Source organism: Ailuropoda melanoleuca, chromosome 10, assembly GCF_002007445.2.
Source record: "Ailuropoda melanoleuca isolate Jingjing chromosome 10, ASM200744v2, whole genome shotgun sequence".
Taxonomy (NCBI): domain Eukaryota; kingdom Metazoa; phylum Chordata; class Mammalia; order Carnivora; family Ursidae; genus Ailuropoda; species Ailuropoda melanoleuca.
The window spans coordinates 42,102,305-42,115,242 of NC_048227.1; the positions used below are offsets into that span (position 1 = coordinate 42,102,305).

General features: G+C 44.1%; 1 protein-coding gene and 1 long non-coding RNA gene across 3 annotated transcripts in view; one reads left to right on the forward strand and one right to left on the reverse strand.

The window, feature by feature from the left end:
* The window catches only part of BACH2 (BTB domain and CNC homolog 2), a 376,418-nt gene that overhangs the window by 361,954 nt on the left and 1,526 nt on the right, over positions 1-12,938 (reverse strand). The gene's annotated exons all lie outside the window — the stretch shown is intronic.
* Positions 799-12,938, forward strand: part of LOC117804230 — a 68,352-nt gene continuing 56,212 nt past the window's right edge. For both annotated transcript variants that reach the window (XR_004628568.1, XR_004628569.1), the window contains exon 1: positions 799-1,968. This is a non-coding gene — a long non-coding RNA (uncharacterized LOC117804230). The remainder of the gene's footprint in view (positions 1,969-12,938) is intronic.

Genomic DNA, 12,938 nt, shown 5'->3' on the forward strand with positions numbered 1-12,938 from the left:
CCCCCTTCCCGTTCCTAGAAAATGCCATAAAAGCGGGCCGGGCGCTCGACGGGCGGCTGCGCGCCGAGCGGCCGCGGATCCCTTCCCGCGCCGCTTCCCCACGCCTCCCCGCCTGCCCCGCGCACCCGCGCCCCCCGCAAACTTGCCCTGCCGCCCCGCCCGGCGCTGGGGCCCGGGACCCGGGGCCGGGGACTCACCTCGCCAGAGAACTTTGCGTCCTTTTCCGTCTTCTCTTCCCAGCGTCTTCCCAGCCTGCAGCCCCCTCCAGGGAGCCGGCACGGTGGGCAGTTCGGGGGTCACCAAAAGCTCACCGAGAGGGCGCACATCACATGGTAGCTCGTTCCCAGCCCCCCGAGTGTGCCGGGTAGGGGGAGGGGAAGGGTCGAGGGGAGGCCGGAGAGAAAGCGAGAGCCCGGCGGTAGCGGGAGTAGGCAGGCGGGGTGGCGAGGGCGGCGGCGGGCGCTCACGTTAGCGCTGCTGCGACCGCAGCCCGGGTGTGCACGGTCGCTGCTGCTGCTGCTGCTGAGGCGGCGGCGGCTCGGCGCTGTTTGCTCCGCGCCGCGCGGCTCGCGCTCTCCCCGGAACGCCCACACTCTCAATCGCTACATTGTTGACATTCGGCGCTGACGTCACCCGCTCCCCATTTGCACTCCCCGCTTTGTGCAGCAGCGCGGCGGGGAGAGCCCCCTGCTCCTGACCGCCTGGCTGGGTCCGGCCTTGTTCGGGACTCGCAAGGGCCTTGAAAGGCAAGGGTTGGGGCTTGTGGAGTGGGGGGAGTGGTGAGGGCTGGTGTGGCACGTGGGGAGGGGTGCAGAGCCCAGGGCCCTACCCCCAGGAAGAGAAGCCAGACGTCGTGACCTGGGATTCCTGGGTTGTCTGGCGTTTCCCAGGAGGGGCGGGAAAAGGTGCCCCACGGGCCCCCACAAAGCTAACCGGGCCCCCTCATGAGTGGGGGTGGGGCGAGGAAGAGTAGCTTCCTACCCACCAGCCGTGTGGACGTTTGAATCCTTCACCCGAGGGCCTCGGCCCGTTCCCCTGAGCGAGTCTGTGAGCCCCCACGACTTGTTTTAAAAGGGACGAGAGCAATTGCGAAGTGTAAATGAAAAGCCTCGCTCTCAGCTTCAGCCCCAACTCCTACTGTGTTCCAGCCTCTCCCCTGACTCTTACTCTGGAGGCTGCCAGGGTGTTGCTGCTGTACTTTAAGGCCATCCTGTGGCTGCCCTGTCAGAAGAAAGCTTGATGGTGGCGAGGATTTTACAGAAAGTAATTAGGACTTAGACTGAACGAACATTTGCAATAAAAGAAGGTTGTGTTAGCGCAGTGCTGGTGCCTGCAACTTTACCCCTGCCAAGGCCAAGAAATTCTGCCACGTTTCCCTGAACACCTATAACTTGGCCCCCTTGTGTACCGGCAGTATTCCATATTATTACATGTGGTGCTGATTTTTAATGAATATTATAAAACTTTGGCTCACTCTACTGAGAGAAGGATCATAAATCCCCCCTGTAAAATGGGCACTGGCATATGCTGAGGAAGCAGGGAAGCTTTGCCCTGGGAGTCTTGTGATATCAGCCAAAGTGTTACTCTGAACCACCTTCTTTTGAGGGCAGAGTTTTAAAAGGCCCCATTTTGACCATCTGTGTGAGAAGCTAAGAGATGGTCGAAAGGAAGCTGAAGGGGCCAAGCTGATTTTTCTAACAGCATTGCAGGCACTCTCATGTAGGTCTAGAACCACACGAAGTTTCTCTCTGCTAGCTTTTATGGTTTCCAGATGAAGAGAAGCCTCAGAGCTTAGAGCAGGTCTCAGTCTCCTCACTTTGAGTCTGGTGCCCCTTTTGACAGAACACCCTACTTCTGAGGTCCCTGTCTGGCGCCCTAGCCAGGACAGAGAAGACTGATCTCTGGTCTGCTCTGGCAGGGCCAGTTCTTAGTCTTGCGGATGGTGATGTTTCTGCATTCCTCACTCCTGTAAGTATGAGCACCGCTGAGATCACTTTGTGCGTTTTAACAGCACCAGTCAATGTTTTTCTAGAGCCAGGCTTGAGAAGTTCCCTGTGAGGGCCGTGCAAATTCACTTCTTTACTGGCAGGCTGTGGCTGCCCAGCTGTGAGGAGTTGGGCACATTGGTGTGGGATGTGGAGGGGGAAGGAGAGGGATGCTACTGCCAACTGATTTGTCACCTTGCTTCTGGTCCCAGATGGGTCCAACAAAGGCTGTTAGGTCATTTCAGTTAGTCTACTTGCCAACGATTCAGACTGGAGTTTGCTTCGTTTGAAATTCTCATGCATGAGATGAGACAGCAGTTAGCGATGAAAAAACCAAACGCAACTGTGATAGTCATTCAAGGTGGTTGGATTAGAACGAGTTGACCTCTAAAGTCATGTCCAGTACTGCAATCATGTGGCTCTGTGGCTGTGAATAAGACAAAACTGTTGCCTTTGAGGAGCTTAAAGCCTAATAAGGAGTTAGTTATTTCCTTTTTAATAGTTAGAAGCAGGTTACTTGAATTAAAGCCTATAAAACATATTCAGAATGATATGAAATTAGTACTGGACACTCTTAACGTACTACCTCAGAGGTTAGGCTATGGACAGCCTTAGCACCCTTATAGTGAGTATTTGCTGGCCACTCCCTGGGTTTATGGTGCTGCTCTGGACACTTCAGGCATTTACAATGTGAAACAGATGCAGGTTCTTCCCTCTGTATATTCATGGCAGTAACTTAAGTAGAGGTCAATTTATTTCCCATGTCTGCAGCGTTCAGCATTTTCTAATATACTTCCCCCCCCCCGTATAATTACATGAGTGCACTGATCCAGAATATGGGTTCATCTGTGATACATTTCTAAGCAGGATATGGTTTTCAGGGATAATAACTTTGTACCATAGCACTGAAGTCAGTAAACATTATTTCTATAAATCTCCTTGATTTTGTAAAGTAGGATAGGAAGAATTATTCAGGAAACCAAAAATGAGCAAAGGAAGACAGAAGAAAAAAATGAGCGGTTCACAAGTCCTTGATTTTCTTGCTCTCTAGCATCCAATTAGAGGATCTGATGATGTTGACAAGATATAATGGTTTCCCTTAGGCAGAACAGTAGGCAGAATTTTAAATGTGGTACCTTGAACAAGATATAATGGGACAAAGTTGATGTCCAATGAGAGAGAAAAGAGTGAGATGTTTAGAGGGGGAGAATGCCAAAACCAGGAGGAACAAATATATTGAAGGAAACTCAGTTAAGAAGAAACTGAGTTCTACTCATTGGTCAAATTCCTCAGAATTATGAGGAGGGCTTATTATTACAAAATCTGATGTTTTGAAGAGTATCTAAACCATAAAACTTCAGCTCAGCACCACACAGGTGACACTTGGAAGAACTGATGAAATTTGAATAACTTTGGTAATTTATTCAACAAATTTTGAGCCACCTGTTTTGTGGCAGGCACTGTTCTACAAGCTGGGATGTTGAATTGTTATTCTAGTGATGGTGCAGATGGGAGAGGGAGACAGACAATGAGCCTCTGTGTGTGTGTGTGTGTGTAGTATATAATATATAAATATGTACATAACTATATACAATAATATATATATATATATATATATATAGTTACATAATACCAAGTTGTATGTTATAGTATCTGGGGGTGAACAGTGTTGTAAAAGCAAACAGAGTATGTAAAGGAGCTCAAGAGGGATAGGGATGGAACCATTCTCTGATAGGGTAGTGGGGGCAAGGAAGGCATCCCCGATGAGAATGAGCAGAGATATGAATGAAGTGAGGGCACAAGTTCTGAAGCTATCTTGAGGAAAAGCTTTTCAAATATGGAGAAGAGCAAGTGCAAAGGCCCTGAGGTAGAGAGGACTTGGCATGCTCCAGAGATAGCCAAGAGGCTTCTATGCCTGATACAGAAGAATAGGAAGGAGAGTAGCAGGCGATGATGCCAGAGGGATAGCCAGCAGGGTTATAGTTTAGTGAAATGAGAAGACATTTTTAGGGGTTTCTGTAGAGAAAGGGCATGACTGGCCCTGCCTCCTAAGAGATCATTCTGTTTGTAAAGTGGTAGGGGAGGGCAAGTGTGGAAGTACAGACTATTAGGAGTCCATTGAGGCTATTGAGATAGGCTAAGAGAGAGGTGATGGCAATTTGGACAAAAATGATGACTCTAAAGGGAATCTAGATATATATGCAAAGTAAACCAGACAGGACTTACTGATGATTCAGTTGTGGAATGTGAGAGAAGGAGAAGTCAGGGAATTCTGGATTTGGACATGAACAGTTGGTTAATGGAAACTCCATCTAGTGAGATAGGGAAGGCTACAGGAGGAGCAGATATGGAGGGAAAGCTCAAGTATTTGGGTTTGGATGTAGCAAATTTTAGATGCCCATCAGACATCTAAGTGGAAAAGTTGAGTAGGCAATGAGACATGAGAACCTAGACTTCAGGAGAGAGGTCTGAACTAGGGATAGAAATCTGGGTGTCATCAGCACAGAGAATCTGGGAACATGGGTAGAGGAGAGAAGAGAAAAGAAAAGAAGAGGTCTGAGGATTGAGACCTGGGACACTCCAACATTTAGAGTTCAGCGGATGAAGAAGATGAAGGAGATCTGGCCAAAGTGACTGAGAAACAGCAGCCAATAAGGGAAAGGAGAGAGAGAATTGGAGCCAAGTGAAAGACAAATGTTTTGAGACCCAGGGAGTAATCAGTTATGTCAATGCTGCTGACTTTTCAGCTTGGTCACCCTGAGGGTATTGGTGTCTTTGATAGAGGGAGTGGTAGGGACCACCCCTGGCTGGAGTGGATTGGAGCAAGCGTGCCAGGAGAGGAAGCAGAGGCAGTGGATACAGACCACTCCCTCACTGTGCTGGGAAAGTGAAGGTGGGGAAATGGGCAGCGGGCAATGGGAGAAATGAAAGCTCATTGGAGGGAATAATCCAAGCAAGAGGGGAAACTGCTGATGCACAGACAGAGGAGATAACTTCTGGAGGGAAGTTCTTGAGTTGGGTAGGGCCCATTCATCCCTATCAGCGGGAGAGAAGGCAGCTCAGGTATTGGGGCATGGGGAGGCTGGACTGTGGTGGTGGGAAATGTGAGCTGTCCCTATGTGAGTGATTCCGACTTTGATTGTGAAAGGACTGGAAGCCAGGTGATCAACTGATGGTGGAGGAGGGAAAAGTGTGGAAGGGGGAGGAGAGAGGAAAGGTGTGGTCTAGTGCAGAGTGATGTAGGAGAGAGGAAATTTGAGGGTCACTGCTCAAGCGTGGATGGACATGCCACTGTCAAGAAGAGTTCTTTCTCATTGTAGAACATCTCATACAAGTTTTGAAAAATACTGGTGTGTTCCAACCTGGAGAGCATTGTAATTTTCCCAAGTAACTAGCATCATGCAAAAATTTTACTCTAGTTATTGTGAAATTTGGCTGGCAGCCTTTTTCTTTGTAAGGACTCATTCCTCTTATTTGTCCCATCTTTAACTCCCCCCCCCCCCCAAATCACCTCAGTGTCCTTAAGAGGAGAGGATGTTCTTTTTTTTTTTTTTTTAAGATTTTATTTATTTATTCGACAGAGATAGAGACAGCCAGCGAGAGAGGGAACACAAGCAGGGGGAGTGGGAGAGGAAGAAGCAGGCTCATAGCGGAGGAGCCTGACGTGGGGCTCGATCCCAGAATGCCAGGATCACGCCCTGAGCCAAAGGCAGACGCTTAACCGCTGTGCCAGCCAGGCGCCCCGAGGACAGGATGTTCTTACGTCACTGTCTGTAGTGACTAGCCCAAGATCTGTTTCTACAATAAAGAACTGATGCCACTCTTATATAAAAATTTAAGTGAAATAAAACAATTCTTTGATATGCACAAGTGGATATCTCTTATGCTGATGAGAGATGAAAAATTGGAAAACATTCGATCCTATCCTCAATGAACTTAAAAAAATCTAGGCAGGTAGTCAAAACTAATACAAATGAAACAAATGACATATGCGGTGACTTTGTAGTTAATTTTATTATTTAAACTGGTTACTCATAATTAATAATATTTAAAATTATTATGTAGAAATCCTATTTATTGGAATTTTACTAATGTTAAAATTAAGAGTATACAGAAAGATTTTTTGAATATATGACAGCAAAAACAAAATGGAAAAATGTAAATGCCTTGCAGCAGAAAACTGGCTAAGTTGTGGTTCATCTGTAAAATGGAGTGCCAGAAATTCATCCAAAATTATGTTGAAGAAGTATGTGTATTGGCATTTTAATGTTTTATTAGTACATTTTGAAAGCAATTTGTGACACATTATGATCCCAGAAGTGGAAAAACTGTCTAAGCATGAATAGAAAAAAGTCTGGAAGGATATTCAGTGTTAAAGTGGTTTTCTCAAGAAGAAGAGCTTATGAGTGGTTTTTCTTTGTGCCTAACTGGTTTTTAAAATTTTTTCTCTAATATAAATGTATTACTTCTCTAATAAAGAAAGCCAATAAAAGTTATAAAATTCAAGACATGTGTAATTAAATTCTAATAAGAACTTAAGTGTTGTAGGTGTTAAGAGGGGGAAAAAATTTATGAGGGCTGGAGCAGCCAGGAAAGGTTTCACGGAGAAGGCAAATTTGAGTCAAATGTCAAGGCTGGGAAGGATTCGGAGAGGAGCAAAGGTGGATGGGCATTCAACATACCTCTGCTCAAAGAAACTTGAAAAAGTTTGGCTGTAGACAGAAGTAATCTGACAATTTTCAAATTATGTGAAAAGAGAGTCTTGATGATTATATTCTGACAAAAATGTTGACATTAAATTGTTTTTCTCAACCCAGCTAATGATTCTTTGAGGGGCACAGAATTGAGATCACTAACTCTATAGCAATTTCCTCCTAAAATATATGACTATACTTACAGTTTCTAATCTATTAAAAAAACAAAAACCTGTTTATGTGATAGAATTACACAAGGGCATCCAACCTGAACACTGGTAACAGCTACGTGTCGGTCAGCACAGCTGTCCTGTCCCCGCGTGTATACAGCAGGCACAGCGCCTGTGCGAATGGCAGAGATTTGGGCCTCATCTGTCTTCGTTTTTCCAGGATGCTTCCCAACTAGATCTCCCACAGCACCCCACACTGAGAAGCTCAGTTCAGTGTGTTTCAGGTGGTGGGTGCATGCGGAAAGCCAGTGACTCACGCCCAGACTTGACTCGGGCCTTTGGTGATCTTGCAGTTGGGTGAAAACATCAAGGTATACTATTTATTCCAGTTTCACTTCAGCACCCTCTAGATTGACAGCTTTGCCCACGTCTGTCGTCATCTCAGGCAACATCCTATCGGTAGGCTTCCTCCATCCTCAACTTTCTGAACCCGAAAAGAGCAGGTCAGGGAGGTGGGTTGTTATAGAACATGTCTCGGGATTGCTGGTAGGCCATGGTTCAGAGAAAGGACCTGTATTCCCAGATTTGGTGACCAATTCATGCTACCCAAAGTGGATGCTGAATCAGAATGCTTAATTAGTAATTTATTATAACCACTGGTGTGTTATTGCAGGATAGCATACTTCATTCTGGAGAGAGCTAAATGAACACCAGAAATTCTTTTCTCTCAAACTTTTCTTTTTCAAATTCTGTGATAGAGTAAATGCATGTCTTCATTTCTGATCTCACCTCTGTGACTGCCTCACCATGGGCTCGTTTCAATCATAGACAGTGAATTTGAAAAATAACTTATCTTGAAATAATTTCAAATTTCTGGAAAAGTTGCCAGAGTAAGACTCAGAGCTCCCATATCACCTTCATCCAGATACCCCAGTTGTTAATATTGTAATACATTTGTATACTCCCTTTCTTCTCTTTCTGTCTACAAACACAGTCATCATTATTCTTATTCTGAATATTTAAATTTTTTTTAAGATTTATTTATTTATTTATTTGACAGAGATAGAGACAGCCAGTGAGAGAGGGAACACAAGCAGGGGGAGTGGGAGAGGAAGAAGCAGGCTCATAGCGGAGGAGCCTGATGTGGGGCTCGATTCCATAATGCTGGGATCACGCCCTGAGCCGAAGGCAGACGCTTAACCACTGTGCCACCCAGGCGCCCCTATTCTGAATATTTAAAAGAAGGTCTTCAACGGGATGTCCACCAACCCCTAAATGCTTCAGAACATATATTTTTAAAACGCAATGACACTGTTCTGTGTAACCACAATATAACAGCCCAATCAGGAATTTAGCATCCATATGACACTGCCATCCCATCCAGAGACCCTATTCAAATGTCACCAACTGTCCCAACAATATCTCTTTTTGCTTTCTGGCTCAAGATCTGGTTCAGGATTACAGGTTACACACAGTTGTCATATCTCTTCAGTCTTCTTCCATGTGGGGCAGCTCCCTGCTGATGTCTCCTAGCCCCCAGCCCCACCCGTGGCTTCAGGGCAAAGGGGAAAAGGGGAAAGGAAGCATGACAATACCTTGTTTGACTGTTAACTTGATTCGACGTGTTGGTGCTCAACTTACTGAGGATTCATTAAGGATTTGTGCAATCTTTATAAGTTATATTTTTAAAGGAGAGAGAGAAAGAGAAATAACCAGGTAGAAACAAGTATTTGTACTTAGTTGATAATTAACAGAAGCATCCCAAGTAAATGAAAGTGTCTCACCTCGCAAGGACTTTGCAGATACTGTTTTCTTTGCCTCTTTTCTTCCCCAGAAAACTCCTAGTCATCCTGCTCTCCACTAGGTGAAAATTCCCTCACCACTCCCCAGGTCAGAGCCACTCTGTGAACCTGGACCTTCATCCTTTGCAGAATCCATTACAATTGTAGTCCCCTTTCCTTTTAAAATTTATTTTAGGGGCGCCTAAACGACTGGGTGGCACAGCGGTTAAGTGTCTGCCTTCGGCTCAGGGCGTGATCCCGGCGATCTGGGATCGAGCCCCACATCAGGCTCCTCTGCTAGGAGCCTGCTTCTTCCTCTCCCACTCCCCCTGCTTGTGTTCCCTCTCTCGCTGGCTGTCTCTCTGTGTCAAATAAATAAATAAATAAGTAAATAAAATCTTTAAAAAAAAATTCATTTTAAAGATTATATTACAACACATATAACATAAAATTCACCATCTTAACCATTTTTAAGTGTACAGTAGTGTTAAGTACATTCACATTGTTTTGCGGCCAATCTCCGGAACTCTTTTTGTCTTGTAAAATGGAAACTCTAGACCCATTAAACAGCAGCTCCCCAGTCTCCCCCACTTTCAGCCCCTGGCAACCACTCTTCTACTTTCTGTCTCTATGAATTTGACTATTCTAGGTACCAGTTTTTCCACATCCTCACCAACATGTATTTTTGTTTCTGTGTTTTGATAGTAGCCATACTAATGGGTGTGACGTGGTAACTCATTGTGGTTTTGATTTGCATTTCCCTAATGATTAGTGCCGTTGAGCACTTTTTTCATGTACTTGTTGGCATTTGTATATCTTTTGTGGAGAAATGTCTATTCAAGTCCTTTGCCCATTTTTTTTTTTTTGATCAGGTTATTTGGGGTTTTCTGCTGTTGAGTTGTAGGAGTTCTTTATATATTCTGGATATTAACCCCTTATCACAGGCATGATTTGCAAATATTTTCTTCCATTCTGTAGGTTGCTTTTTCACTCTGTTGATTATGTCCCTTGATGCACAAAAGTTTTAAATTTCGAGGTAGTCCAGTTTGTCTGTTTTTAAAAACTTTTTGTTGCCTATGCTGCTGATGTCATATCCAAGAAATCATTGCCAAGATCAATCTCAACCTGCTTTCCCCTATGTTTTCTTCTAAGAGCTTTATAGTTTCAGCTCTTATGTTTAGGTCTTTGATCCGTTTTGAATTAATTTTTATATATGGTGTAAGGTAAGGATTCAAGTTCATTCTTTTGCAGGTAGTTATCCAGTTTTCCCAACACTATTTATGAAAAAGACTGTCCATTCCCCATTGAATGGTGTTGGCATCCTCGTCAAAGATCATTTAACCGTATGTACAAAGGTTCATTTCTGGGCTCTCTATTTTATTCCATTGGTGTATATGTCTGTTTTCATGATAGTACAACATTGTTTTGGTTACTGTAGATTTGTGGTAAGTTTTAAAATCAGGAAGTGTGAGACCTCCAACTTTGTTCTTCTTTTTCGAGATTGTTTTGGCTCTTCGAGGTTCCTTGAGATTCCATATGAATTTTAGGATGGATTTTTCTATTTCTGCAAAAACTACCATTGGGATTTTGATAGGAATTGCAGGAAATCTGTAGATCACTTTATGTGGTATTGACGTCTTAACAACATTAAGTCTCTCAATCCACGAACACAGGATGCCTTTCTATTTATTTTTGTCCTCTTTAATTTCTTTCAGCAACATTTTATAATTTTCAAGTGTACAATTCTTTGCCTCCTTATTTAAGGTTATGCCTAAGTATTTTATTCTTTTGATGGTATTGTAAATAGAATTATTTTCTTAATTTCTTTTTTGGATTGTTTATTTTCTTTTTTCCTATTTGGAGTGGAATGATTTGTTCAACTTTTATCTCTCTCTGGGCTAGAAGGTTCAGGAGTGTAGAAACAGTGTTTGGTTTTGCCCACAGCTGTACCCCAAGGCCTCTGTGTAGCAGTAGTCACTAAGTACATGTTAAATAAATACTTGTTAATTTTTTCTAGTATTGTCAGGCTGGTTCAGTAGACTTACTGTCTATTTTTATATGTGAATAAAGAGTATACTGAGGCTGAATCATTTACCATGACTGTCTTTTGAGTCCTCCTCCCTTTAAAAAAATTACCTAATATTTACTTAGTGCTTACTATATGCTACACGTCTTTGTGTAAGTTACTTTATTTCTCATAGCAATTCAGTGAGGTGGGAATAGGGTCAGGATATACTTTGTTGAAAGATTCTCTCTCCTCTCCCTCTGCCCCTCCCCACCATACTCTCACTCTCTCAAATAAATAATCTTAAAAAAAAAAGGATATTGTATGTCAATTGCTTTAGCACATAGTAAGTGCTTACTATATCCTAGCAATCACTATCTCAACTTTGCAAATGTAGGAGCTGAGGTTTAGTTAAAAAGGATAAGTTGCTCATGATCACACCTAGGCAGTCTAGAATCCCTCGGTACTTAAGCCCTGCGTTAAAGTGCTTCCTATGTAAACCATTCTCCTCTGTATCTGAGACCAGGCAGTGAAGAAAGTCATAAGTCCCTGAGGGACAAAATGTTTAAGGAATTTGCAAGAAATGGCACCTCCCAGGATGTCAGATCAGAGTGCACAGGAATGGCCCTTTCATCCTTCAGAAATGCAATTGGAACTCCTGGAGAGACTCAGGGTGTCCTGAAGGGAAATCTGACTCCAAAGATCAGAAGTCTTCTCTCAGTAGATCAAGTTCTATCTATGGATTGGCAGTGCAGACCGGCCATATGGCCAGCATGGCTCAGGCGGACCCATCCTAGAGTGGGGAGATCTTTAGGGAAGGGAGGGGAACTCCTGGTACTATTCCATGACAGAAGAAGAGGCTGGAGTTTGGCTCATCCTCCCTCTGTGCACAGACTTCACTGTCATTATGGGCATACCATCCTCATCTTTGCCCTGATTCCAGTGATTCCAGGGCTTTGGAGAAATAGAGTGGTCTTGCCCTTCAGAAAAGACTGGGGCCTTAGTTCCAGACCCCCAGGGGAAACAGTGACCATGACAATGGTCACATTCTCAGTGGGTTTACAAATCAGTGGCTAACAGCTGTTGAGCACTCACTGTTCGTAGTGCTTTACCTGCAATATTTTATTTTATCCTTGGGTAACCAACAGCTTCCAGTATGCTGAGGACCTTTCCAGTTTCAGCACTGAAAATGGAGCATCCTGGGAAAGCCTTTCAGTCCTGGGCAAACCAAGAGCATTGGTTACTCTCTTTTATCTTCACAACCACCCTGTGAAGTGGGAAACTTGGCACAGAGGAGTGGAGAGCTTTCCTAAAGATGCATCCCCAGCAAGTATCAGAGGCAGGATTTGAACTCATGAAGACTGACTCCAGGGCTTGTTCTCTCAACCAATACATGATGCTGCCTGAACCAGTAAAAGCAGCCTCTGCCAGTAAATGCTTGGGTTTGGTCCAGATACCAAATGGATGGCAAATAGTACTGGCAGCTGTGGGGGAAATAGTAAATTGTGCAATATGAAATTTCCCAAAATTAAAAATGGAAACTCATACTCTATTGCTGACAAAATGCCAAGGAATGCTTTCGAGACTCAACCGGCTCTTAGTTTTGATGCCTTACTTTGTTCTAATTTTGGTTGTGCCTTTTATTTTGGTGAGAGTAGGGAATAGGGACAGAGCAGCATTGTTGGCAGGTAGCTTTAAGGTGGGGGGGTGGAAAATGAGATTGCCATTCTCTTTAAAGGGCTTCCATATCCTCCACTTCCTCTGTCATCTCTTTGGAACATTGCCCACTCTGCTGCCACCTTATCTGCCAGTCTTCTTTTGCTTCTTTGCTTCTCCTATTCTTCCACGTCCTGTGCAGTTCTTCTCTGCAGCATTTTTACCACTTTTTTCTCCTCCCCTCTCCCGTGCCCAGGCACACCACCTTGGTAATGCAACATGCAGTCCACAGCATGTAGGTGTGAGTTCTCCATGGTCAACCTAGATCCTTTCACTCCTGAAATTACATTGAGACTCTCTCTCTGGTAGATTTAGCACCGGCTGTGGCATCCTGGAGTCCTGTGTTCTAACTTCTGTTCTGTAACTTCCTAAACACCTCAGTTAACTTTGATGCACCTGTTTCTTCGTTGCTAAAACTATGATTATAACTCTATGTGGGCAATCACAAGAGATTCAATGAGATGACAAGTATGACAGCAACCAGCGAAGTGTCTTGAGCATCAAGAGTGCTTGATAAGCTATACTTTTCGTGGCTCTGGGGCCCATCTGAAACCTGATTCAGACCAAAAGTGAGCAGGATGACCCAT